The following is a 24,900-nucleotide window of genomic DNA, read 5'->3' as shown; positions in this document are numbered from 1 at the left end:
AGCAAGTCCAGGAAACTAGTCCCAAGTAGCAAAGCCCAGATACAAGGGCGGGTCAGGCCAGGTGGAGACATCCAATCAGTGGGGCGCACATACTGTCTCCCTAGCTACTAAGGAGAGTAGCCCCGCCTTTTGGGCGCCAATTCTGACCAAGGTGATAGGCTAGTTCAAATATCTACTAGGGTAAATTGAAATTCAATTGGCCACCCATGTGTGACCTAGCATGACTGTGCAATTTTCTCTGTGTGTTGAAATCTCATTGGACACCTGTATGTGGCCAGGCTCAACCACATGGCCTTTGCTTTATAAAAGTTAGTCTGTGAGACTGGGAGGAGTTGCCTCTTTGTAAGAGACGGCCCCTACCAGTTGGTTTGATTCTTGATGTTTGGCACAAAATAAAGCTTAGCTTGACCTTTGCTTTGTATCAGCCTCGCTCCTTTGATCATGGACCCATTATTGGGGGACCTATCAGTGGTGGTCATCTGTGTGTAGGTGTGAGTGTGTATATGAATATGTGTGTTGTGCGTGTACACGTGCGTGTGTGTGTGTGTAGCCAAGAATAAAAAGAGAGGTCTATATTCTCAAAGGCTGCCAACGTGCTTGGAGATCCTCCGTTCTGGGTTTCCATGGAAACATGAGAGGCTGTCTCAGAAACAAATGGCAGGATATTGGAGAAAAGGGCACAAATAGTCACGGTTAATATCTTTTTGTAATCTACCTAATTTTGTACATTCATGAGGACAAGTGAGCTAAGAGAGTGATCAAAATACTCAGAAATATTTTGATGGTTACTAGAAAATTGAGACATTGGTCATTGGGCTTTTGTTTTTTCAAAGCTCTCACACAACACAGAGGTTACTTCCAAGATTCCTTCTTTGATTTCTTACTTTACTTTAGCTTGTGTACCAAGCAATTCTTATTAAATATTTATGAACAAGATTAAAGACTTTATAAAACTTAGCAGCTGGCAGCTATCCTCGCCTAAAGGATAAAGCAGAGAGTTTTCATTTTAATTGGATAACTATGTGACCGAAATATCTAACCCTCAAGGGGAATACAAGAATTAAAATATGTAAAGCAAATTTTAAAAGAGAAAACCACCTTTTACATTTGGTAGTTTTTATTTCCTTGGGTAGTTCTGTGTGAAGGTGAAGTTACAACGTTGCCTTTCACCAGTTCGGAAGGTTGAAGACACATCGCAATGTTTTTGAATGTTTCCGAAGGAAATTCACGTGGTAAACGCACAGTTTTGGTCCTGGTTGTGACACCCAAAAAATCACTCATCCGATTTCACTTCTAAGGATCTTTAACACAGATCTCTCAAGCCCGAGTTAGAAAATGACAGAGTAAATGAAGAAAATCAAGGGGGTGGGAAGAATCTGTTGAATTTAACCTCTTACACTGAATGTAGTCAACAGCAGTTGAAAAAAAATGACTTTTCTGTTTTCAAGCCAATAAGTGCCTGGTGTTTATCAGCCATACTCTTTCTGTTGAGCTTTTTTCCCCCTTAATTTTAAAATTTTTAATTTTTTAAAGTTTTATTATGCTATGTTACTGATCACACAGTACATCATTAGTTTTTGATGTAGTGTTCTATGATTCATTGTTTGTGTAAAACATTCAGTGCTTTATACAATATGTGCCCCCCTTAATACCCATCGCCAGGCTCACCCATCCCCTCAGCCCCCTCCACTCTATTACCCTCAGTTTGTTCCCCAGAGCCTATAGTCTTTCATTGTTCATCTCCCTCTTTAAATCCCCCCATTCATTTTTCCCTTCCTTCTCTTAATGTCCTCCATGCTATTCTTTATGTTCCACAAATAAGTGAAATCATATGATAATTGATTTTGCTTGATTTATTTCACTCCACAAAATCTCCTCCAGGCCTGTCCATGTTGATGCAAAGATTGGGTAGTCATCCTTTCTGATGGCTAAGTAATATTCCATTGTATATATGGACCACATCTTCTTTATCCATCCATCTTTTAAAGGACATCTCAGCTCTTTTCACAGTTTGGTTATTGTGGACATTGCTGCTATGAACATTGGGGTGCATGTGGCCCTTCTTTTCACTACTTCTGTATCTTTGGGGTAAATACCCAGTAGTGCAATTGCACCTGTATACAGAAGAATGAAATTTGACCATTCTTCTACACCATACACAAAGATAAACTCTAAATGGATGAAAGACCTCAATGTGAGACAGGAATCCATCAAAATCCTAGAGGAGTACATAAGCAGTAACCTCTTCGACATCGGCTACAACAACTTCTTTGGAGACATGTCTCCAAAGGCAAAGGAGACAAAAGCGAAAATGAACTTTTGGGACTTCATCAAGATAAACATTTCTGCACAGCAAAGGAAAGAGTCAACAAAACAAAGAGGCAACCCATGGAATGGGAGAAGGTATTTGCAAATGACACTACAGATAAAAGGCTGGTATCCAAATTATAAAGAACTTCTCAAACTCACCACCCAAAAACAAATAATCCAGTCAAAAAATGAGCAGAAGACATGAACAGACACTTCTCCAAAGAAGACATATGAATGGCTAACAGTCACATGAAAAAACGTTCATCGTCATTAGCCATCAGGGAAATTCAAATCAAAACCAATTGAGATACCACCGTAAACCTGTTAGAATGGCAAAAATTGACAAGGTAAGAAACAACAAATGTTGGAGAGGATGTGGAAAAAAGAGAACCCTCTGTTGAGTTTCTTACATGGATCTGAGAGACCCAGCTGGCCTGGACAAGTCACTTTCCCTCTATGGCTCTGACATTGAGCTGCAAATATAGGGGTTGGACAAGAGATTTCCTGAGATTTTTTGAAGGCCCAAGGGGTCCTTGTCAGTGTTGGCAAGCAAATGACCTTGAACCAAATCTTGCCCCCTTCCTGTTTCTGTACACCCCTGCAAGCTAAGAATGACTTCTTACATTTTTTTTCTTTTTTAAAGATTTTATTTATTTATTTATTTGACAGACAGAGATCGCAAGTAGGCAGAGAGGCAGACAGAGGTAGAGGGGGGACCCTGAGATCATGACCTGAGCTGAAGACAGAGGTTTAAACCCACTTATACATCCAGGTGCCCCGACTTCTTACATTTTTAAATGGTTGTTGTTGTTGGTTTTTTTGAATTTAATTTTTAATTTTAATTCCAGTGTAGTTAACCTACAGTGTTATGTTGGTTTCAGGTGTACAATAGAGTGATTGAACAATTCTGTACATTACTCAGTGCTCATCACGGTAAGTGTACTCTTAATCCCCATCACCTATCCCCCCACACCCCCCGCCATGTCCCCTCATGAAACCAATAGTTTGTTCCCTAGAGTTAAGAATCTGTTTCTTGGTTTGTCTCTCTCTCTCTTTTTTTCCTTTTCCCTCCTTTTGTGTCTTAAATTCCACATAGGAGGGAAATCATGTCATTTGGCAGAAAAATCAAAAGGTATTTGGTGTTACACGATAATGATCCCATTATCAAATTTCAGTGCCTATAAATAAAGTTTTATTGCAACAGATTTAAGCTCATTCATTCCTATATTGTCTGTGGCCACTTTCCTCCCACCATGGCACAGCAGCATACTTGTGACCAGGTCTCTAAGGCCCACAAAGCCTAAAACATTTACTACTGGTCTTTACAGAAAAAAGGCTCCCAGCCTCCATCTAAAGGATTCTGAATCAATTTGAAAGATTCAGTCAAATCATCTTTTCATTTGTTTGTTTGAAAGGTAATGTTCTTCACAGGCTTGAGTGTGTTTGTACAAGGTCTTTGTCAATTTTTTTCTTTGTTATTAAAGGGGAAACAGGCAGTTTCCTCAAAGCTACCAGAGAGCTGATGCCTCTGGGTAATTCTTCCTTCCTAGCAGCATTTCTCAAGAAGGGAGATAGATGGATGAATGTAACGGATGGAACAAAGGTTTCAAGACTCCATGCCCTCGAGTCTCCTTGTTGACAAGGTCTCATCACTGAGTCCTGGCAAAAACTCTTGCCTGGCTGAAGGGCAAATGAAACCAGTTATTAGCAGAACTGTAGAGTTAATATTTATTGATTCCCTGCTTTGTGCCAGCCTCTGTGTTAGGCATCTTCATGGATTTTTATTTTTTAAATTTATTCCTCATAATGACCTCATCTTCCAGGAAGGAGAGCTGGGGACACAGAGAGATTAGGATGGCTAGTAAGTACAGAAGGGCAGAATTGAGGGGCACCTGGGTGGCTCAATGGGTTAAGCCTCTGCCTTCAGCTCAGGTCATGATCTCAGGGTCCTAGGATTGAGCCCCACATTGGGCTCTCTGCTCAGCAGGGAGCCTGCTTCCTCCTCTATCTCTGCCTGCCTCTCTGCCTACTTGTGATCTCTGTCTGTCAAATAAATAAATAAAATCTTTAAAAAGAAAAAAAAGAAGGGCAGAATTGAACCTAGGTCTGTCTGACTTCAGGGCTCATGTTCTTACAGAATCAGTTTAAGATTTACAAGGAAGATTCTCTCTTCTCATAAGGAAGTCGCCCAAAGAAACTAAAGATAAATCCAGAAGATCTATATTTAGATCACAGACAAGTCCAAGAACCTCCATCAGTCTCTCTGGATGTGTCTACTAAAGCCAATGCTGGCAAAACTCACCCAAAGCTTCTTCCGGTCTCTGTTTTCAATCATCAGAACTCTCTTTCAGGTTATTCTGTTTGATTCTTCATGCTATCACTTTGGTTGTTGACATCCCACCTGGCTGTAAGGGTTACTACCAGAAAGCAGAATGGAGCTAGGAGCCGTCATATTTTTGCTGGTCATCATTGAGTCCCACCTCCTCCAGCTAATTTTAGGAACCTTCCTATCCCAGTGAATTACATCTTCCTTGGAACCCCCAGTCTGTATGTTCCTTAGACTTGACATTCTGCCATGGGACCACTGGATTGCAAGCTTTTTGAGGTCAAGGATGATGTCTTAGACCTTCCTGTCCTTCCTGTCAGTGTAGTACTGAGCATGTCTTGTGAAGACAATGAACATTAAAAAAATTGTTTTTAGGATGTATTTATTTATCTGAGAGAGACAGAGAGAGAGAGAGAGAGAGGGAGAGAGAGAAAGAGCAGGAGTGTAAGCAGGGGGAGGGACATAGGGAGAGGGAGATAATCTTAAGCAGATTCCTTGATGAACACGGAGACCAACTCAGGGCTCAATCCCATGACCCAGAGATTATGACCTGAGTCGAAATCAGGAGTAGGATGCTTACGTGACTGTGCCACCCAGGATCCCCAAGGCAAAGAACATTTGTTAAGAAGGATTACATGGAAAAGAATTTTATTCTAGAAGCTTACTATGTGACCTGTTTTCTGAGAGCCCACTACATACTCAAGCCAAATGAACATACTGAATGAATGCAAAAGCTCTTTGTGCTTATTTCAGCAGAAAAGAGGTTGGTTTGAGCTGAGAGGTAACATGTAGGCACAGCATTTTTGGAGGAGAGCCTTGTGTTTACTGAGAGGAAAGCCTCTTGTGTTATTTGGGAAGGTCTTCTTTCCATGCTTCATCCCAGGACGCACTGGCCCTTCCTGCTAGAATGATAGAAGCACTACTCCTCACCCAGTCCGTTCCAACTTTCCAATCCTGGTCTTGATACCCGTGCACCCACTAGGAAGCTCCAAGGAAACAGGGCCTTGTGGGGAAGAGTTATGTGCTCTGTGGACAGTAGGTTTGGGTTTGCAGCTACCATTCTTTTTTTTTTTTAAAGATTTTATTTATTTATCAGAGAGAGAGAGGGGGAGAGAGCGAGCACAGGCAGACAGAATGGCAGGCAGAGGCAGAGGGAGAAGCAGGCTCCCTGCTGAGCAAGGAGCCCAATGTGGGACTCGATCCCAGGACGCTGGGATCATGACCTGAGCCGAAGGCAGCTGCTTAACCAACTGAGCCACCCAGGTGTCCCTGCAGCTGCCATTCTGTCAGAAAAAGATGGGGTGCCCTCAGACATTTACTTGCCTCTGGACCTTGGTTTCCTCATTTATAAAACAAAAGTAATACTAGCATTTACCTCAGAGAGTTGTCTTGGGAAAACCACCTCATGCACTTCTATGGCAGCAGTCATACTTATGATGCTCAGGTAACATGAGTGCTCCCCAAATGGATTGCTGTTTGGTAAGAGGAAGTGCTTGGCAGCTCAGGAGTTGGGATTTTGATTTTCTCCTCAGGTGTTTGGTGAAGACATTTGAGAGGGAAGAGATACAGGAGAAAATGCGAGAAGTCCTATTTCCTCTCCTAGCTCTCCCCTCTTCCCTGCCCCCACTTCTGCCCCTACCTTGTGGGCAGTGACATAGTATCTTCTATTTGTTTCATCGGCAAAGACTTTGCCATATTGAAGAGAGCCATTTTGGGGATCCATCTGTGGCAATCTGTGCCAGTTCTGAGTGGATGGACGACATGTTCATGAGCCTTCCAAGCTGCCGTGGGTGGGGCTCGGGGTTCTGTCACAATTCGGGGAGCAGATCTCCATCGATGTTTGGGGTGGGCTGGGAGTCTGAGCTGGGGATGCCTTTTCTCTCCAGTTGGACTCTAGGCATAGAATAATCATGCAAATAGTTTGGAAGATTTGCTATGTCCCAAACATTGTTCCAAGAACTTTTTAGATATTATCTCTTTTAACACTCACCACCATGCCCATTGTAGAGATAAGAAAATGAATTAAACAGTTGGCAGTGCCAAGAATTAAGCCCAAGCCATCTGATTCCATAAGCCAAGCCAAGCCGAACCCGAGTGCCTTGGTGTTTTTTAGCTACTGACAGACAGTTTGTTCCAAGATCTCTGGAAAAAAAAAAAAGAAAAAAATTTAGCCTTCAATGATTTTTTTTTTTTTCCTTGACTCAGGTGCTGTAGTTCAGATCCCTGGCTTTGTTTTCTTAGGGGAAAAATCCCAGCTGAGAAAAGATCATACTTGGGAGTCATTTAAAAATGAATTTGATAGCCGTAACGGCACATTAGAAACAAAGCCCTTTCTCACTCTGGGCTTCTAGAGACTTTACCTCTGAGTGTGGGATGGTGGAGGAGGTGGAGAGCTGGAGGTGGGAAATTGGATGAGCTATGAAAATAAGTGGATTTTCTCTGATGTCTAATCCACTAATTATGCAGAGTAAAATTGGATCACGTTTGTAATTTAGTCTTTACTGTTTGCATTAAGAAATGCTGTTGGCAGAGTTGTGAGCCGGAGAAGGGAGAAGGACACTGCAAATCATTACTTAATGTGAGCAGAGTGTACGGTGGTTTTATTTGGGGGGTGGGCAAGGTGTTGCATTTGGGCTGCTCAATTTAGCTAATGTAGCTGCGGCGCTAATGACTACAGTGACAGCAGAGAACATTAAGGAAAGTAGTGTGGTCAGGGATTTGAATATAAGTCATTATGACCGCCCTGTGTTTGCACACAGCATGAGGAGTGAAAGGCAGTGCATGAGTTCTTTTTCATTGCGTTTAAGGGAACTTTAACACTCAAATTGGCTCGAATGGTAGAAATTTCAGGAAAGGTGATAAACTGTCAGCTGGAAAACAGGGCTAGCCAGCACTGGGACCTTCCTTTATGCCTTCTTATCCATCCTTCTTTCTCTTCTTCCTTCCTTCCATAATGAAATAACATTTTTTTTTCTTTAAGTTTGCTTGGAGCCCCAGGCTACCACCTCTTCCTCCATGTGTGACAGTGCTCCACTTTATCAGGGAGTCACTTTTATGTTCCCCAACATCTTGAAGCCACTTGGGAACATTTTGCCCTCCAGTCCCGGGGGCAGGGCAAATCCCAGCAAATGCTAACCCTCTGAGGGAGACACAAGAGGGTGAATTTCTTCTGACTTGGAAAGAGAAGGACCAAAAAAAAAAGAAGAGAGAAAGACTGGGAATGGAATAAACACAACGCTGGGGGGAATGTGTGTGGGAGAAGTAAAGTTGTCCGAAAAGCTTTCATGGTGTAGGGCTGGGATTGTCTCTGTTCACCACTTTTGCTCACATTTTGTCTCTCCTTGTCTCTCTTCCTCTTTCTAGAATTTCTCACTAGCTTTATAAAATTGTCTTTCAGAAAAAGACTTTGCTTAAAGCCTGTGGTTCAGTAGTTCAGGGTGGGGCCCAGCGGACACTGTTCTCCATTTGGGACAGTGTATTTCTGTCTGTCATCTACCCACTAAGCAGGGAGCCAAACAGACCTCTAACCTGACCCAGCCATGAGAGACTGTGAAGTCATGAAGTTCTTTTATCCAGCCCAAGCCCTGAGCTCACCTCCACCTTTTCAACTGGGCAATTTTCTTTCAGTCCCAGATGGAGTTGAAGCCACGCATCATTTCAACAACTAAAAGAGTACAGTTTGCTGTATACTCACAGACTCGCCCAACCATCACCAAAATCTATTTAGAACATTCTCATCTTTTCCCCCAAATCCATGCTCCTGGCAGTCGGTCCTCATTTCCCCCCTCCCTCAGTCCTGGCTACCACTAATATATTTTCTATTTTATTCAATTAATTAGCATATAGTGTATTATTAGTTTCATAGGTAGAGTTTAGTGATTCATCAGTTTCATTTAACACCCAGTGCTCATTACATCCCATGGCCTCCTTAATGCCCATTGATCACCCAGTTACCCTGTCTGTGCACCCCCGCACCCGGCCCCCAGCAACTCTGTTTGTTTGCTGTGATTGAGAATCTCTTGCGGTTTGTCTCCCTCTACCACTAATCTATTTTCTGTCTCTCTGGATTTGCCCATTCTGGACAATTCTTATATGCCGAAACATGCAGTATGTCCTCTTTGTGATTTGCTTCTTCGACTTAGCATACTGCTTTTAAGGTTCATACCAGTCATGGCCTGGGTCAGTTCTTCAACCCTGTTTATTGCCGAATATTGATTTCCACTGTAAGGATAGAGCACATTTTGTGTACCGAATCATTAGCTGAAGGACCTTTGGGTTATTCCCATTTTTTGACTTTTCTCAGTGATGCTGCATGGACATTTGTGCACAAGCTTTAGTGTGATCATATGTTTTCATTTCTCCTAGATGCATTCTTAGGAGTGGAATTGCTGGGTCCTAGGGTAACTCTATATTAATTTTTTGAGGAACTTCCTGGCTCTTTTCCAAAGCAGTTGTCCTGGTCAGCATGGGGTTTGCTGAAGTGATTTCCTGTGTTCCCTGTCTCATGCCTGTTCCTTCAGAACTGGTGTCAACTCAGGGATGCCTTAGCCAACCTCAAGTCTACATCAGGACTTTTTGTGGCAGGTGCTCATCACCATAAATTCTCTTGGTGCATGAATATTTAATTAATTTTGTACAAATATTTAATTAACTTGTGACTTTCTGCACCTCCATTTATTGATCTGTTCATGCATTTGTTTGTAAGATAGGGGTCACTGTATCTAAATTACACACGAGAATATTCAACTGTCCAATGTCTCAAGGCCTAGAGCATAGTAGGGCTAAAAATGGCCGTGAGTATTTTAGTATTCTCTGTCTGGAATGCAAAACCAGGACTGTGATTACACATTCAGTAAGCATGAACCAAATGTAACTGCCTTTTCCTGATGTTTTCTATTAATAGCTAGTTGATAGAGCTTTATGTGTTTTGTTGCTTAGTAGAATTTACTAGCAAACAAGCAGACAACCAAGATTTAAGAAAATATAATGGAAAGGAGATATAAATAGTGAAATATATGTTAATTTAGTTTATTTGAATCTGGCAATTTATTTGAACTGTGAAAATGGCTAATATTCTGTTTTGGAAGGAGAGACTTTGGTATATCTCCAAGAATACCAGGACAGGTGGGGCATACTTTATGAATGATGATACCTAATAATATATCTGAAGAATTTTTTGGGGGGGGTTCATTTATACATCCATTAGTCACTGAGAATTCTGTTTCTTCTGTCTTGTTGTTGGTGTAGAGAAATGCAACTGATTTCTGTGCATTGATTTTATATCCTGACACTTTACTGAATTCCTGTATAAGTTCTAGCAGTTTTGGAGTGGAGTCTTTTGGGTTTTCCACATATAGTATCATATCATCTGCGAAGAGTGATAATTTGACTTCTTCTTTGCCAATTTGGATGCCTTTAATTTCCTTTTGTTGTCTGATTGCTGAGGCTAGGACTTCTAGTACTATGTTGAATAGCAGTGGTGATAATGGACATCCCTGCCGTGTTCCTGACCTTAGCGGAAAAGCTTTCAGTTTTTCTCCATTGAGAATGATATTTGCGGTGGGTTTTTCATAGATGGCTTTGATGATATTGAGGTATGTGCCCTCTATCCCTACACTTTGAAGAGTTTTGATCAGGAAGGGATGCTGTACTTTGTCAAATGCTTTTTCAGCATCTATTGAGAGTATCCTATGGTTCTTGTTCTTTCTTTTATTGATGTGTTGTATCACATTGACTGATTTGCAGATGTTGAACCAACCTTGCAGCCCTGGAATAAATCCCACTTGGTAGTCACTGAGAATTCTGAAAAGTCAATGCCCACATTTGTTTTGGCTTCCCCCGACACCCCATGTCTAAGGCCAAGGGCAATTTCCCAGCATGGCTGTGATAGTTTCTGGCTGAGAACTGGGCTGTGGATTTGTTTCTCCACCGCAACCTAAGTCTGGCTCCACTGAGGAGAAAACAGAAGACCATCTGGAGGTGAGTGCTGGCAACATCTCACCCTGACCATATTTGCAACTTCGTGTAAATGCCATGTTCTAGGTAGTACTAGCATTTCTAGAGAGTCAAGGGAAAATGGCTCTCAGGGGCTAGTAGTGGATGCCGAGACTGCCGACAGCACTTCGTGACCTGGAGAACCAGGAGTTGGGGTCTTGCCATCACAGTTGAAAGAAAGCACATCAGGACTTTGGGACTGTAAGGGCCTACTTAGCCAGAGGGAGCCATTTTGTTGTTTATGCAGTAAACTTAGATTGACCCTGCCCCTCCCAAAGGAATTTACTTAAAAGCAAGTCCGGGAAACTAGTCCCAGGTAGCAAAGCCCAGATACAAGAGTGGGTCAGGCCAGGTGTTGCAACCTCATTGGCAACCTGTGTGTGGTCAGGCTCAACCACATGGCCTTTGCTCAAAAAAGTTAGTCTGTGAGGCTGGGAGAGGTTGCCTCTTTGTAAGAGACAGCTCCGACCAGTTGGTTTGATTCTTGATGCCTGGCATGAAATAAAGCTTCGTTTGACCTTTGCTTTGTATCAGTCTTGCTCCTTTGATCAAGGACCCATTATTGGGGGACCTATCAGGGACACTTCCCACAGCTAGATTCTAAAGCCTATCAAGTCTGAGCACTGGACAAGTGCAGAACGATGTGGGAGAAACACTCCCTTCCCTCAGGGTGATGCCAGAGTGGGAATGGAGAGTTCATTAGGAATTATTAGGATTCTCTCAGGTTGATGGGAAAGTCATCACATGTGTGCATGTATGAATATACAGGCATGCACACTCATACACACACACACACACACACACACACACACACACACACGCTAGCACCTTTATGCAATGTCCCCTTTCCTTTTCTGAACCTCATTCCCTTTATTCTTCCAAGCCTTCCAGGCTCCCTGCTGGACCCTGGCCTGTAGTGGATATAGTTGATGCCCACCCACCTTTGTTTGGGGGTGTGCAATCCTGCTTGGAGTAGGGGCTGACAACCACCCACTGCCAGTGGGATCCTCCTCAGTCAGATGGTGGTTCTGCACTATCCCTTCCCCTGTTTCTTCTTGTCTTATGGTGGAACTGATCCTGAATAAGACCAAAATTCATATCTCCTGAGATCACCTCCTTGCTTAGCTGGTTTCCCTGGCCTATCCTGCTTCCCTTGCTCTCTTCTGAGAGCACAATTTCAGAAACCACTTGAATAAGAATCCTGGACTCAGATCCTACTTCCAAGGAAGCCAAAATAGTGCCTGTGTGCAAGCCATCTTTTTGTTTTCCCTTCAATTATGAGCTGGCCCTCCTTCAAACTCGCAATTGCTAGTAGGTAGAGATGGGTCATATTAATAATTAATCATAAATAAATCCCTCTAGTATATTTGTAGGCTAATGTGTTACTCTTTCCTGATAACATAATACCTCTACAAGTTTATTTTTAAGGCTTGCCTAAGTAGCAATCCCAGGGGGAAAACGGCATTGAAATTTTATGAGTATGGTTAATGGTGCCTGCAGGAAGGAGAAGGAGGGGTACTCTTGGTTAGGTGGGCCTTTTAGCATCCATTCTGGAAAGACTTTCTGAATCACTCTCACCATCTTCAATGGACTGTTTTCGTGTCTCCACAATTCATACGTTGAAATCCTAGCCTCCAATGGGGTGGTATTTGGAGGTGGAGCTTTAGGGAGATGATTAGGTCACAAGTGTGGAGCCTTTCTGAAAGGGATTAGTGACCTTATAAAAGGGGCTACAGAGAGTTTTGTCTGTTCTTCACCAGAGGAGGATACGAGGAGAACCTGGAGGAGGGTCTCCACCAAGACTTACCTGTGATAACACTCTGATCTTGGACTTCCAGACTTCTGAACTGTGAGAAATAAATTTCTGTTGTTTATAAGCCACCCAGTCTATGTGGTACTTTGTTACAGCAGCCAAACTGACTGGGACACCTTGCCCACTCACCAGTGAATTAAACTCTCCCTCCTTGGTCTGATGAGTACATATTCATTGCACTTACATATTGCATTGCAATTATTTGTTTTTTTTGGTTTTCTCCCCCACTAGATTGGGAATGCCTAGAGACCAGAGGCCTTGTTGTATTCATCTCTGTCTTTCCAGAGCCTTGCAGGGTGCCTGGGACCCAGCTGGAACTCCAAGGGTCATGTGTATGATAAAAGGAATTAGTAACATTGTTTCTTCCACTTTCATTTATATTGGGATCTGGACACAAATGACATTTATGGTGAGATCAAATGTTTAGAATAGTGATCAACTTTTTCCCTCCCTGGTAATTTCCAAATTTTGAGGCTGGAAAATGATATCCTAGATTGAGGAAAGAGAATAAGGAAGCAGGTGATGAGAAATGGGAAGGCAGTGGGTCTCTAAAATAGATTTGGGAAGTGATGGTCAGGGCAGAACCCAAGATAGAGTCTCCAAGAGGAGAGAAGACCTGTGTTGCCTCTCTCGCATGGATCCTCTATAAGAAGGTAAGACCCAGGGGCGCCTGGGTGGCTCGGTTGTTAAGTGTCTGCCTTTGGCTCGGGTCATGATTCTAGGGTCCTGGGATCAAGCCCCGCATCAGGATCCCTGCTCAGCAGAAGGCCTGCTTCTCCCTCTGCCTGCTGCTCCCCCTACTTGTGTGTGTGCTCTCTCTCTCTTTCTCACTATCAAACAAATAAATAAAATATTTTTTTAAAAAAAAAGAAGGTAAGACCCAGAGAAGAGGCAGATGTGTTGTGTTTGAGCAGAAGGGTCTTACATGGAAATTCAGGGTTTCCTGGGAACCAACCCAGCCAGCAGGCAACAGTTTCCCATATACCTGAGAGCCCAGTAGGTGGGATAAGATTGACCCTATAGACTGAGGGCTAACCAGATGGAATTACCCCCTCTAAGAGGTTACTCTTAGCTCATGGAAATTGTTTTGTTACTCCATTTTAGGAAGAGCAAGTTTAGGAATAAAGTTGGACTATGGAAAAAATTTTAAAGGTTTCATTTAGTGCACTGCTCAACTTTGGACTAAGACTTTTATTTACTTTAGGTTACAGAGTAAGAGGGAAAACTTGGGGCAAATGAGTGAACATTGTTGAGTCGACAATGGACATGGGGATCAGAGAGATGGAGGCTAAAGGGAGCCTGGGGTCTGGGATCTGAGGCCTGGCTCACAGGCTCTCAAGGACCAATGAAATCAGAGGTAGGCCCCTGGGATAGATACTGGCTGTCAAGAGGATACAAAGAAAGGAAATTGAGAGTCTTGTCTCTTGGCCCCCCACGCCCCCGGTTTCAAACACACCATCCATGAGCATTTTATAATCCTAACAGGGGAGGCCCACACAATTAAAAAGGCCAATGAGAAGAACTCTGACAAACATGTATCCCCAGGCTCTGTCATGGGAGGGGTGTTGAGACTGCTCTGCTGTGAAAAGTGAAAACCAGGCCCCAGTACTCACTCCCCTCGAGTCAGGAAGGCAGCCTGGGAAACTTCGCTTGACAAATCTTATCATTGTTTTCTTCCCCTGAATACTTGCGGGCAGATTCAAGACTGCTTGGAGAAATGGAGATTAACACAGAGAGATAAATATCCATCTGCCAACATGAATGCGTGTGGATAAACACTTGTGCAGACATAAACATACAGACACTCTCATTTACTGAATACTTACTATTTTAGAAGTTCTATATATGATTTCACATGTTATCTCATTTTTTTCTCCCTTCAATGATAAAAGGGAGGTGATATTATTCTGTTTTTACTCAAGAGATAATTGAGGCAGAGAGGTTAAACAAGTTGCCCAGGCAGTAGGAAGGAAGAGGTCTCCTGACCCTTCTCCAGGTAATTATGATGGATGGATGCTTTTGGATGACTCCTGGCCATAGCTCCTCAACCCTCATTATTTAGCTCATGTAAATTCCTTTATTGATGTTATTGGCAAGAGCTCTATGGGGATAATCCTAATTGTATGAAACAGAGCCGCTCCAGAGAAAAGTTGTGTATACACACACACATGCACACACATGCATGCATATGTTTCACACGTGGAAATAGAAGCTCAGAGAATAGAATGACTTGCCCAAAGGTCCATGAACCAAGTCGAAAAAGAGCCTCATGTGCTTCTGCCTGAGAGATGGAGCTGACAGTCTCCAGCTCATTTCCGCACAGGGGAGGCTGCCCAGTGGGAGGGCTGGGAGCTGCCCGCTTGCAAACTCTTCCTTAAAACAGCACTCCATTTCAGAATTTGACTGCAGTGTGACTTCTCAGAACATCAGATATCTCTGCCTTACCATGAATGCATGGATATATTTTCTTAAGCTAAATTAAAATGGATTTTGGATTATCTTCCATTATTCAGAAATGCATTGGTTGCTTTGAAGTTTCCTGGCCTCCCAGAATCCTGAGTCTCTTTTGGGAGCTGTGTTTGAGAATGTTCTAAAAGCCTTATTTCCATCTCTGGCAAGGTCGGTCCACAGGGCCCCTGTCCGGCAAGTGCTGATCTCTTTCTCCAGGTACAGACGCAACCCACTCACCACCCTCGGAAGCTCAACCTGGCCTTTGTTTCTCTCAAAAGAGTAAAACATGGAGGTATTAATATAAATTTTTGTTACATAAAAATTTCAAAATTAAAGAAATAGTAGAAATAGAAATATAACACTGATGTACCTTCTCCCCAGATTTATTTATCCTTTAAGAAATAAAACATTATAAATATAATTAAAGTTTCTTCTGTAGCCCTCCCAGATCCAGTCTGCTCCCAGAGGTGAGTGCAACAGCAATGTTTATAACTATTCTACGTGTACTTCACATTCTTATTATATATTCATATGCACATAAAATGTTATAAACTTAAAAGACATAACTTCATACTGAATGTGAATTAAATTTTATACTTAATATAAATATAATCTATACATACTACCCACAATTGTATAAAATTATACACTGCATAAACTTTTTTTTTTTAGTATATGTGCTGCCGAAGCGAGCACTACACTGCATAAACTTCAAGCTTAAATATATTAATCCAGTGAAAAATGCGATTATATGTTTATAGAAACATAAACATATTTTAGATGGTATGTAAATGCTGTATATACATTACATTTTGTACTGTATGTATTGTATGGAAATTAAAACATACACAATTGGCATTAAACTCTTCACATGGTGTAATTCCATTTTTCATTTAATACTGTATTTTCTATCTATTTTGATGCATATCACTTCCCTTTCTTCCTCTGAACTGCTATGGAATCTTCCACTATAGGAATATGCCATGATGAATTGATGACTGCCCCGTGATTTGCAACGTACCGTTGTTTGAAATGTCAGACGATTACAAACCCCCTGCCACATACATTCTTGTGGATGTCTCCTCCTGCAGCCGTGTGAGTGATTCGAGGACCCGTTACTGTGTGTGGGATTGCTGGGTGTAAGGCTGTGGATCCTCTAACCATAGTAGGAATCGTCAAATTGTTTTCCAAAGAGGTTGTGTTTTTTCTGCCGTGCACCCACGCCCTGCCCCCATCAGGATATGAGGCTCCCATCTCCTTGCCTCCTTGCAGGCACCAGGGCTTGTGAGTCTTGAACTCTCTTGCTCATTGGATGGGTGTGAACGGTTTATCATTGGTGTTTGATTTCCCTTTTCCCAACTACTCATAAAGCGGGCAGTCTTTGCATATGCTTATTGACCCACTGGATCTCCTCTTCCAAAAACACATTTTCTTTGGCTTTGTCTGTTTTTCCCTTGGGTTATTAATTTCTAGTAATTTTTTTAAATTTCAAATTTAAGTTTTTAATCCTTTGTTGGTTTTCAGCACTACTGAGGCTTCTTCTGGTCTGTAACTTATCTCTGAATTTTGTTTCTGATGCTTATTGTTATGGACAAGTGTTATATTGTCAAATATATCGATATAGTCGAATTTATTGGCTGGTATTTTCCTGATGTGTATTTTGTGTGTCCTGTTTAAGAAATCTATCACCCGACATTGCTTTATTAGCAAAGGGACATCTGTGAGTATACATGGGAGAGGGGAGGCAGCTTTTCTTTCGCTTTTTCATATTTACAATGACAATCCAATGATTAGGCAAGTTCAGGTCTGCTGTAATGGTTCCAGATGATTTCCCACTACAGGCTGTGTTGTGGTGCTTAAAGGTGTGAGTTCTGGGGCGTGACTGCCTGGGTTTCGATCACTTACTTTGGGCCCAATACTGAAACTCACTTTGGGGATGAGACTGTAATCTCTACCTTGTAGTGTCGCTATGGAGATTTACTTAGTTTATATACACAGAGCACTTGGAACATGTTCTGGTATATGGTAAGAGTCAATTGTTATTATCTACTATTTCTGTTGTTGTTAGCTTTATGTTCTCATTATACTACTCAGTTCACCTCTGGACTGGATTTCTAGGGGCTGTCATTCTCCATATGCTTCCCTGTGTCTAGATTGAATTCAGCCACCTTGATCTGCTTGGTCATATGCCATCTTGGAAGACTTATCCACTGGAAGTTCAAAGTCCGAGAATCTTAATGGTCTAATCATTACATCTCCTGCCCCACTTTGCTGGTACCTGATGTTTCATCTCAAAGAGTGCTCAGAAAAAAGTAGAGAATTAAAGGCTGCAAGGGGTCAAGTCAAGTCCTGTCTAAGTTCAGACAGTCATGTTCTTTTTAAACTTCCAAGGTGAGAAATGCTTTTACAGAGGTAACTTGAAAGGACTTCATAATGTTTATCTATTGCGGTTGTTTGCTCAGTGTCCCTTTCCCTTCCTCTGGCTTAGTTTCCTCTCATTCTTATGCTACTCAAGCAAGCTGCCAATCAAGGAAATCATCAGTTGTCTCCCACACACAGGGGTTGCCATGTTAGTCACAATTTGATTATTCCTCTGGCGGTACTCATTTTTCTAAGGGGTAGACATGTGACTGATTCTTGGCCAATCAGAGACCATCCCTAGTTTTTTTTTTTTTTGGACTCAAGTAACTGGCAAATTGGAAGGATGAGTCTGTGAGACGCTGACTAGTTTAATGTGTTATGAACCCTATATTTGCGTGGCTAGTACCAGATTTTTCATTTCATATATCCAGTCTCATGGAGAAGCCCACCGGAGGGGAGAAAGCTGGTGTTAGAGAGAAGTGAAGAAAAGAGACAGACATAGTCCTGGGGGTATCTGAGTCCTCTTCAGTTTCCTTAGACATTGAATCGAGAGTAGAAATGGAGGGGGATTAGATGTCGGGGTTGTGCTTTCCAAACCCGGTTGTTTCTCAAAATCAAATCTCTTGTTTTGATTTCGAGAGCTTTTGTAGTACTTTTTAAGAACCTCCTGGGTTATAGGTTGTCAGCTTTATGAGTTGCAGGTTCCCACCACGTGCAACGGAAGGAGTTCTATTATAGATATATAAATAAGAGGTATAATGGAAAGAAAGACTGACTTTTTTTTAGACTTTCTTAAAAAAATTTTATTTGTCAGAGTGAGAGAGAGCACACAAGCAGGGAGATGGGGGTGGTGCAGAGAGAGAAGCAGGCTCCCTGCTGAGAAGGGAGCTGGATGTGGAACTCAATCCCAGGGCCCTGGGATCATGACCTGAGCTGAAGCAGACGCTTAACCAACGGAACCACCCAGACATCCCTAGATTTTTGTTGTTGTTGTTGGATTAATGGCTTTTGAATCAGACCTGGGTACACATCCTGCTTTTGCCCCTTATGGGTTATGTGGCTTTTACTTATAGTTCAATTTCCTTATCTATAAACAACGAAAAATCTTTTATAGGTTATGGGAACTTAATGAGGTAATAAATGTAAATTGTCTGGCATAGGACTTTGCACACAGTAGACACTTGCATTTTAGCTTTTGCCATTGTTTTTACAACCACTTACTACTACTAATAGTATTATTACTAATTACTAAGTATTTGACTCTTCAAGTTTTGCATGCCAAGGATCTCTATAAGCCTTCCAAACTTTTCCCTGGATTGTGTGTCTGAAAAGAAACATAGCTAAAATATATAAAAGTGATATTGCTTACTTTGCCCATGTAGAGGTTATAATGAAGTGGCAAGGAAGAGTCTCAGTTGGATTCCTGATAGGAAACAGAGAGCACAGGCCCGAGGTTTAATTAAAGATAGCTCCATGACAAGACTTTATGGGTGAGTGGGCAAAATTAAGGGGAGTGACAGAAAATGGTGACAGACTGAAGGACAAGTGATAGTGGGAGGCTATTCCTGCCATCACCCCAGACCTGAAAAGGGAGGTGCAGGTGACAGTTACAGAGTTACATGAGCACTGTAGCCTAGGGGAGAGGTCACCCATAGCACCAAGGCTTTAGAGGAACAGCCATTGTCAAGACTGTGGCCAAGTGGAAAGGCAGGAAATACCTACTCAAACCTTCCTTTTTTTCTTCCTATTCTCCCATCTTTTTCTGGGGCCCTCTGTTGGCTAGATCTAATCAGAAGCTGTAGGGCAAGGAACCTGGGTGTTGCAGTCTGGAGGGCCGGCCTGCTAGGCAGAGATTAGGTGTAGTGTGGCAGGGAATGTTTGCTGGAGGGGAATCCACAGAACAACTAGCACAGAGACTCATGGAAGTCACATGGTGAGGTAAGACAGAACAAAGGTGTGTGTATATGTGTGTGTGTGTGTGTATGTGTTTATGGTTATGGGTGTATACACACCCATATCACATTAACATCATCTCAGCTAACATGTTCTCATATGTCCACCTCTTGATTTTTAATACTCAAACTCATATAACCTACATATTTCTAAGTATGATGATTTTGGCCAATGTTTATATAAGAAAATTTTATAATCGTATCCCCTAAAACTCAATACAATACAATTTTTAGACAAACTTATGCATTAAGTCTCAAGTTGTAGTGTATTCCAGACCAGGTGGTAGAATCCCAGGTGGATGTCTTGCTGAGCAGACCAGATATCAATAGAAGGGTGAGGGGTAACCGCACACACATCCAGTGACTTCCAGTTGGCTCCACGACAATCGCCGAGTCATCAAGGATGTCATGAGCATTTAACCACAAAATCTCATAGTTTTTAACATATCTTAGTAAATTGATGGGAGGCTTGGATTGATATCCTCTGAATATTTTAAAGCCAGATGTTTCATTTTCAGGGGTTCTGATGGGAGATGGGAGCTGCCTGGTATACTCCTAATATAATCAGACTTAACCAGTTTAGACCAATGTGAGAAGGCAAGCCTGAGTCGCTGATTCTGTTTGGAAAGATGGATTTTTATTATTTGAAAGCTCATATGGAATTGAACTTCAGGTTGACAACCTAGTGCCTGGAGGAGATCCCTGCGGGGTCCACAGTAGTAAGTACAGAAGAACTGTTTATGGGGAGCATATGCAGAGCCAGAAGTAGTGAACTGAGCAGTGTTTTCTTGAGGGAGTTAGCCACTCCCTCTTCCCTGTCCATGCACAGCCAGACACTTGTTTAGCAAATTCTTTCTTCCGGATGCCATAATGCTGCATATTCTGTAACCTGCAGCTCTGCACTTGCCCTTTTACACTTTTCAGTTTTTTAGTTATCAGCCTCCCCTGTTAGAATCTGAGTCCTTGGGGTCAGGGATGATGTCTACCTTGCTTACTGCTTTCTCTCTTGCATCAGAGAACCTGGGGCCTGAGCACATGATAAAAGGAACATAACAAATAGCATGGAGGACATGGGGAGTTAGAGAGGAGAAGAGAGTTGGGGGAAATTGGAAGGGGAGGTGAATCACGAGAGACTATGGACTCTGAAAAACAATCTGGGGGGGTTGGAGGGGGGGGGGGGGGGGGGGGTTGGGGTACCAGGTGGTGGGTATTATAGAGGGCATGGATTGCATGGAGCACTGGGTGTGGTGAAAAAATTATGAATACTGTTATGCTGAATGTAAATAAATTTAATTAAAAAAAAGTAGCTGAATGAAACAAGATGGGTTGGGTGGGGGGAGACAAACCATAAGAGACTCTTAATCTCACAATACAAACTGAGGGTTGCCGGGGGTAGGAGGGTAGGGAGAGGGTGGTGGGGTTATGGACACTGAGGAGAGTATGGGCTATGGTGAGTGCTGTGAAGTGTGTGAGCCTGACGATTCACAGACCTGTACCCCTGGGGCAAATAATACATTATATGTTAATAAAAATAATTAATAAAAAACATATGACACTGTATGTTAACTCTACTGAAACTTAAAATAAAATAAAAGTACATAAAAAAAAAAGTAGTTGAATAGCACAGTGCTTTACTTTCAGAAAGCTACCAAGCCACGTTCCATTTAACTATGCTTGTTGAAACTCAGTCCGTACTTCCCTGGGTCATCTGGTTTTTGTTGTTGTTGTTTGTTTGTTTATAAAATCCATCAAAGTATGGGCTAGGGAGAAACAGGTGGGAGAAGAGAGTAACTGAATAGGAACCTGGTAATATCAGGAGTGAGAAGGGCATTTAGGGGTACAGTTAGCCCAGGCAAGCTCTGGGGACTCAACTTCTTTCCAGATGTTTTGACTCTACATGAACCACTGGCTCTCTCTGAGCATTTGTTTTCATTTAGACAGTGGGAGAATGTCAGCATCAGGGCCTACGAGAGGAACAAAATGAATTTAGTTACATGTGCTTGTGCTTTTGAAAAAAAAAAAAGTTTCTACAGGAATATTTGTCATGAATTTAATTTTTTAATTTTTATTTTTTGAAGATTTTATTTATTTATTTAAGAGAGACAGAGAGAGCATGAGCAGAGAGAGGGAGAAACAGACTCCCTGCTGAGCACAGAGCTGGACCTGGGGCTCAGTCCTAGGACCCTGAGATCATGACCTGAGCCAAAGGCAGACGCTTAAGGGACAGGGCTACCTAGGTGACCCGTTGTCATGACTTTCATACTACCATACATTTACTTCATCTATTCCAGGGTTCGCATCCTTGGCACTATTGACATTTCGCATCATACAGTTACTCGTGGGGGGCTGTCTTGTGCACTGGGGCATATGGAGCCCAGCCCCAGCTTTACCCACTAGATGACAATCACATTTTCCCACCTCAGTTGACAAAAGCCAAGATGACTCCATTGTCAAATGTCCTCTGGGGGGCAAATTGCCCCCTCTTCAAACCACAGTTGTGTTCTATCTTTAATCCATATGATATTTGTGCAATTGTCCTCACTGAAAAGACAGGGAGGGAGAAATCTCACATTTGGGAAGCATCTGTTCTATTCCTGGCACTGTGTTGATGCTGCCTTACCGGTCCACTTTGAGGCTACCCGCTATGGTACCAGAACGGATGCTAGAGGCAGGCAGAACTAGATACAAACCCCGACAGCCCCCAGGCCCGGCCTTGGGTGAGTTACTTAATCACTGCGAATTTGTGTTTTTTCCCCTGTTTCCCCTGTAAACAGGAGCGGAACTTTCAGGGTGGCTGCAAGGAATAACAGAGGTGATTTATGGCACACATTATCAGTGATTATTATGCAGAATTTGCCTGTGGGTGGGGATGTGCCCTTTCTTTTCCTTCCAGCACACCTGTTCCAATCTTGTCATCTATGACTTCCATGATGTCACGTCCAATCTTTCCTTCCTGTCTTCCTTGTGAAGAGACAGTAGACCAGAAGGAAAGGACCATGCCTTTAAGGGCAAAGGAGAAAATGAGGAATGTAAAAAATCTGGCACTTCTAAGTAGCTGGGTTTTCCTTCTCCTTGACAGGGCTGCTGACAGGCCCTTTAGCAATACAGAGGCTAATTACTTGCCAGGAGTAAAAGAAAATGTGTCATTTGGTTGTTCTGGCTTTTCCCAGTGCAATAAATCACCACCATGGGATCCCAGCTTCATTTGATTTAATAAAGATTTTAAAGTAAAAAGAAGTTTCTTTGCTTTTATTAAGAACTACTGGTCATTGGTGTCTGTTTCATTTGGGCTCTTAACTGGATGTGACCTCTCCACGTGGCGCCACTTTTGGCCCTTCAGACTTCAACTGTCTGCATTCATATGTCTGTGACACCCTCCCTCTTGTCTGTTGGGCTCATAGCCCTTTGCCGTCATCTTCCTGGCCCCCCAAGTCCTCCACTCAGTTCATCAGCTTCTGATATCCTCAAGGTTGTTCTCCTTGCTTTGACAATTCATTTGGCCTTTTGGCCCTGTTTGGTCTGTAACCTTCACATTGTCCCCTGAAATAACCTTGCAACAGTCTGCTGGGCCTCACCCAACTGTGGGTGGCAGGTGCTTCTGCCCCCATATCCCATTGTCCCTTCCTCGTGTCAGGTCTACACTGCCTGCATCATTGGACATTCCCACCACGGAAGGGGCATCAGAGTTTGAGTGTAGCAGCGAAACGATGGGGGTAAAATCAAAATAAAAAACGTCAGAGGTAGATCTTTGCTTCTCTTGAGAGTTCAAGAGCTCTTGGTTAAGAGCATCTGTGCAACGGACCTAATTTCTCCTCTCTCCCTGGTTGATACTTATTTGTCTTGTCTATGGAAGGCCTGGCTCCTTTTTCTTTTTGTCTTACTTTTAATCACTGATTCACAGTGATTGGAAGTCACATAGCTGACATGAGACCCCTGACAACCCCAGACCAAAGGGAGGTGACTTCTCATCACAGCGATGTTTCAGGAACTAGGGACAAGGTTGGAAGGACGAGGTTGAGGGATTGGTTTGACAGGTCCATGAGATGTAACCAAACAGGCCCATGAGAGAGAGGGTGGTGTGCCAAGGGGTGAATGGGCAGACTCGGGAGCATAATCACCTTCCTGAGAATAGAAGAATGCCAGAACCCGGAAATGCCTTTGAGACTGGCCTCCTCTTCTTCTTCCTTCAAGACCAGTGAGGTCCAGAGAAATTGAATGACTTGCCCAAAGGCCTCCAGTGACTGATTTAAGTCAGGGAGGCTGGAAGCCAAAGGTCAACTCTGTTTTTTTTCAAGCTCACATAGATCTGAAGCTGAGGTGTTATTCCATGTAAGGCAATGTTTTCTTTGTTTTGAAACAGATGTGAGTCTCTGTCCACCTGGGTCTCCTCTCCACCTGTGTAATGGGGTTTCTATATAACTGTGTTGACTTTTTTTTTAAATTTTAAAGATTTTATTCATTTATTTGACAGAAAGAGAGCAAGAGAACACAAGCATGGGGAGTGGCAGAGGGAGAGGGAGAAGCAGGTTCCCTGTGCAGGACCTTGAGATCATGACCTGAGTGGAAGAAGTCAGACTCTTAACCTACTCAGCCACCCAGGGGTCCCAATGGTGTTGCCTTTTGATTCTAGCCCTCTGTCTGGTTGAAAATGGGTGGGCAGATGAATTTCTCCTTCATCCTGGGAGACAGCACTTTCTGGCCTATGGCTGAGCTAACCGCAAGTGTGAACTTGGACAGGACTATCTTCCTGTGACTCCCTCCGACCTTACCCTGACACCTAGCACCTCGCAGTTCTCCCCAGTTCCCCCATCTTCTCACTCCTGGTCTTCTATGGATGGTGCCTTCATACTCAGAAGTCCCCTGCCTGCTCCAGCTAATGAGCCAGCTTTGAAATTATTTCAAAAATTAATTCATTCTAGGGATGTTGATGACTGGTAATTGTTTTATTATTTTTTTTTTCTCTCAAAATTTTTGCCTTTTAGCAGGGGAATTTCTGGGACTACAAAGCTTTGACAGAGTAGCTCTCAACTCTGGTCGCATGCTAGAATTAGCTGGAGAGTTTTAACAAACTCCCGAAGCCTGGGGTCCTCATCCTCACATATTCTAATTAAATTGGTCCTGAAGGGGCCCTGGGAAATAATAATTTTTTAAAAGCTCTCTAGGTGGTTCTAAAGTACAGCTACTGTTGAAAACCTTTGCCTAAGTATGAAGGATGACATCTCCAAAGGTTTCTAGCTTCCTCTGGCTGCCAAGGGAATTTGCTGTGGTAAATGTCCCAGTTCCTTCCCAAGGCAGATGCTCTTTCCAACCGTATCTCTGTGTGGGGTCCCAGGAAGTCTCTGAGGAAGTGGGGTGACCAGCACTTAACCAAGGTGCCAAGAAAACTGCCTGGAATGGAACCTTTTCGGTCAATACAGCCTAGTTTTGTCTTAGTTGGGATGTTCAGTTTGATCTAAATATACAGTGGAAAAAAAAAAGACAGTCTCTTCAATAAATGGTGCTGGGAAAACTGGACAGCTATATGTAGAAGAATGAAACTCGACCATTCTCTTATACCATACACAAAGATAAACTCAAAATGGATAAAAGACTTCAACGTGAGACAGGAATCCATCAGAATCCTAGAGAAGAACATAAGCAGTAATCTCTTTGATATCAGCCACAGCCAGAGATGGAATCAGAGGTTGGAAGCC

Source organism: Mustela nigripes, chromosome 3 (assembly GCF_022355385.1).
Source record: "Mustela nigripes isolate SB6536 chromosome 3, MUSNIG.SB6536, whole genome shotgun sequence".
NCBI lineage: Eukaryota > Metazoa > Chordata > Mammalia > Carnivora > Mustelidae > Mustela > Mustela nigripes.
The sequence above is the reverse complement of the archived record's forward strand: the minus strand, read 5'-3'. Positions refer to the sequence as shown.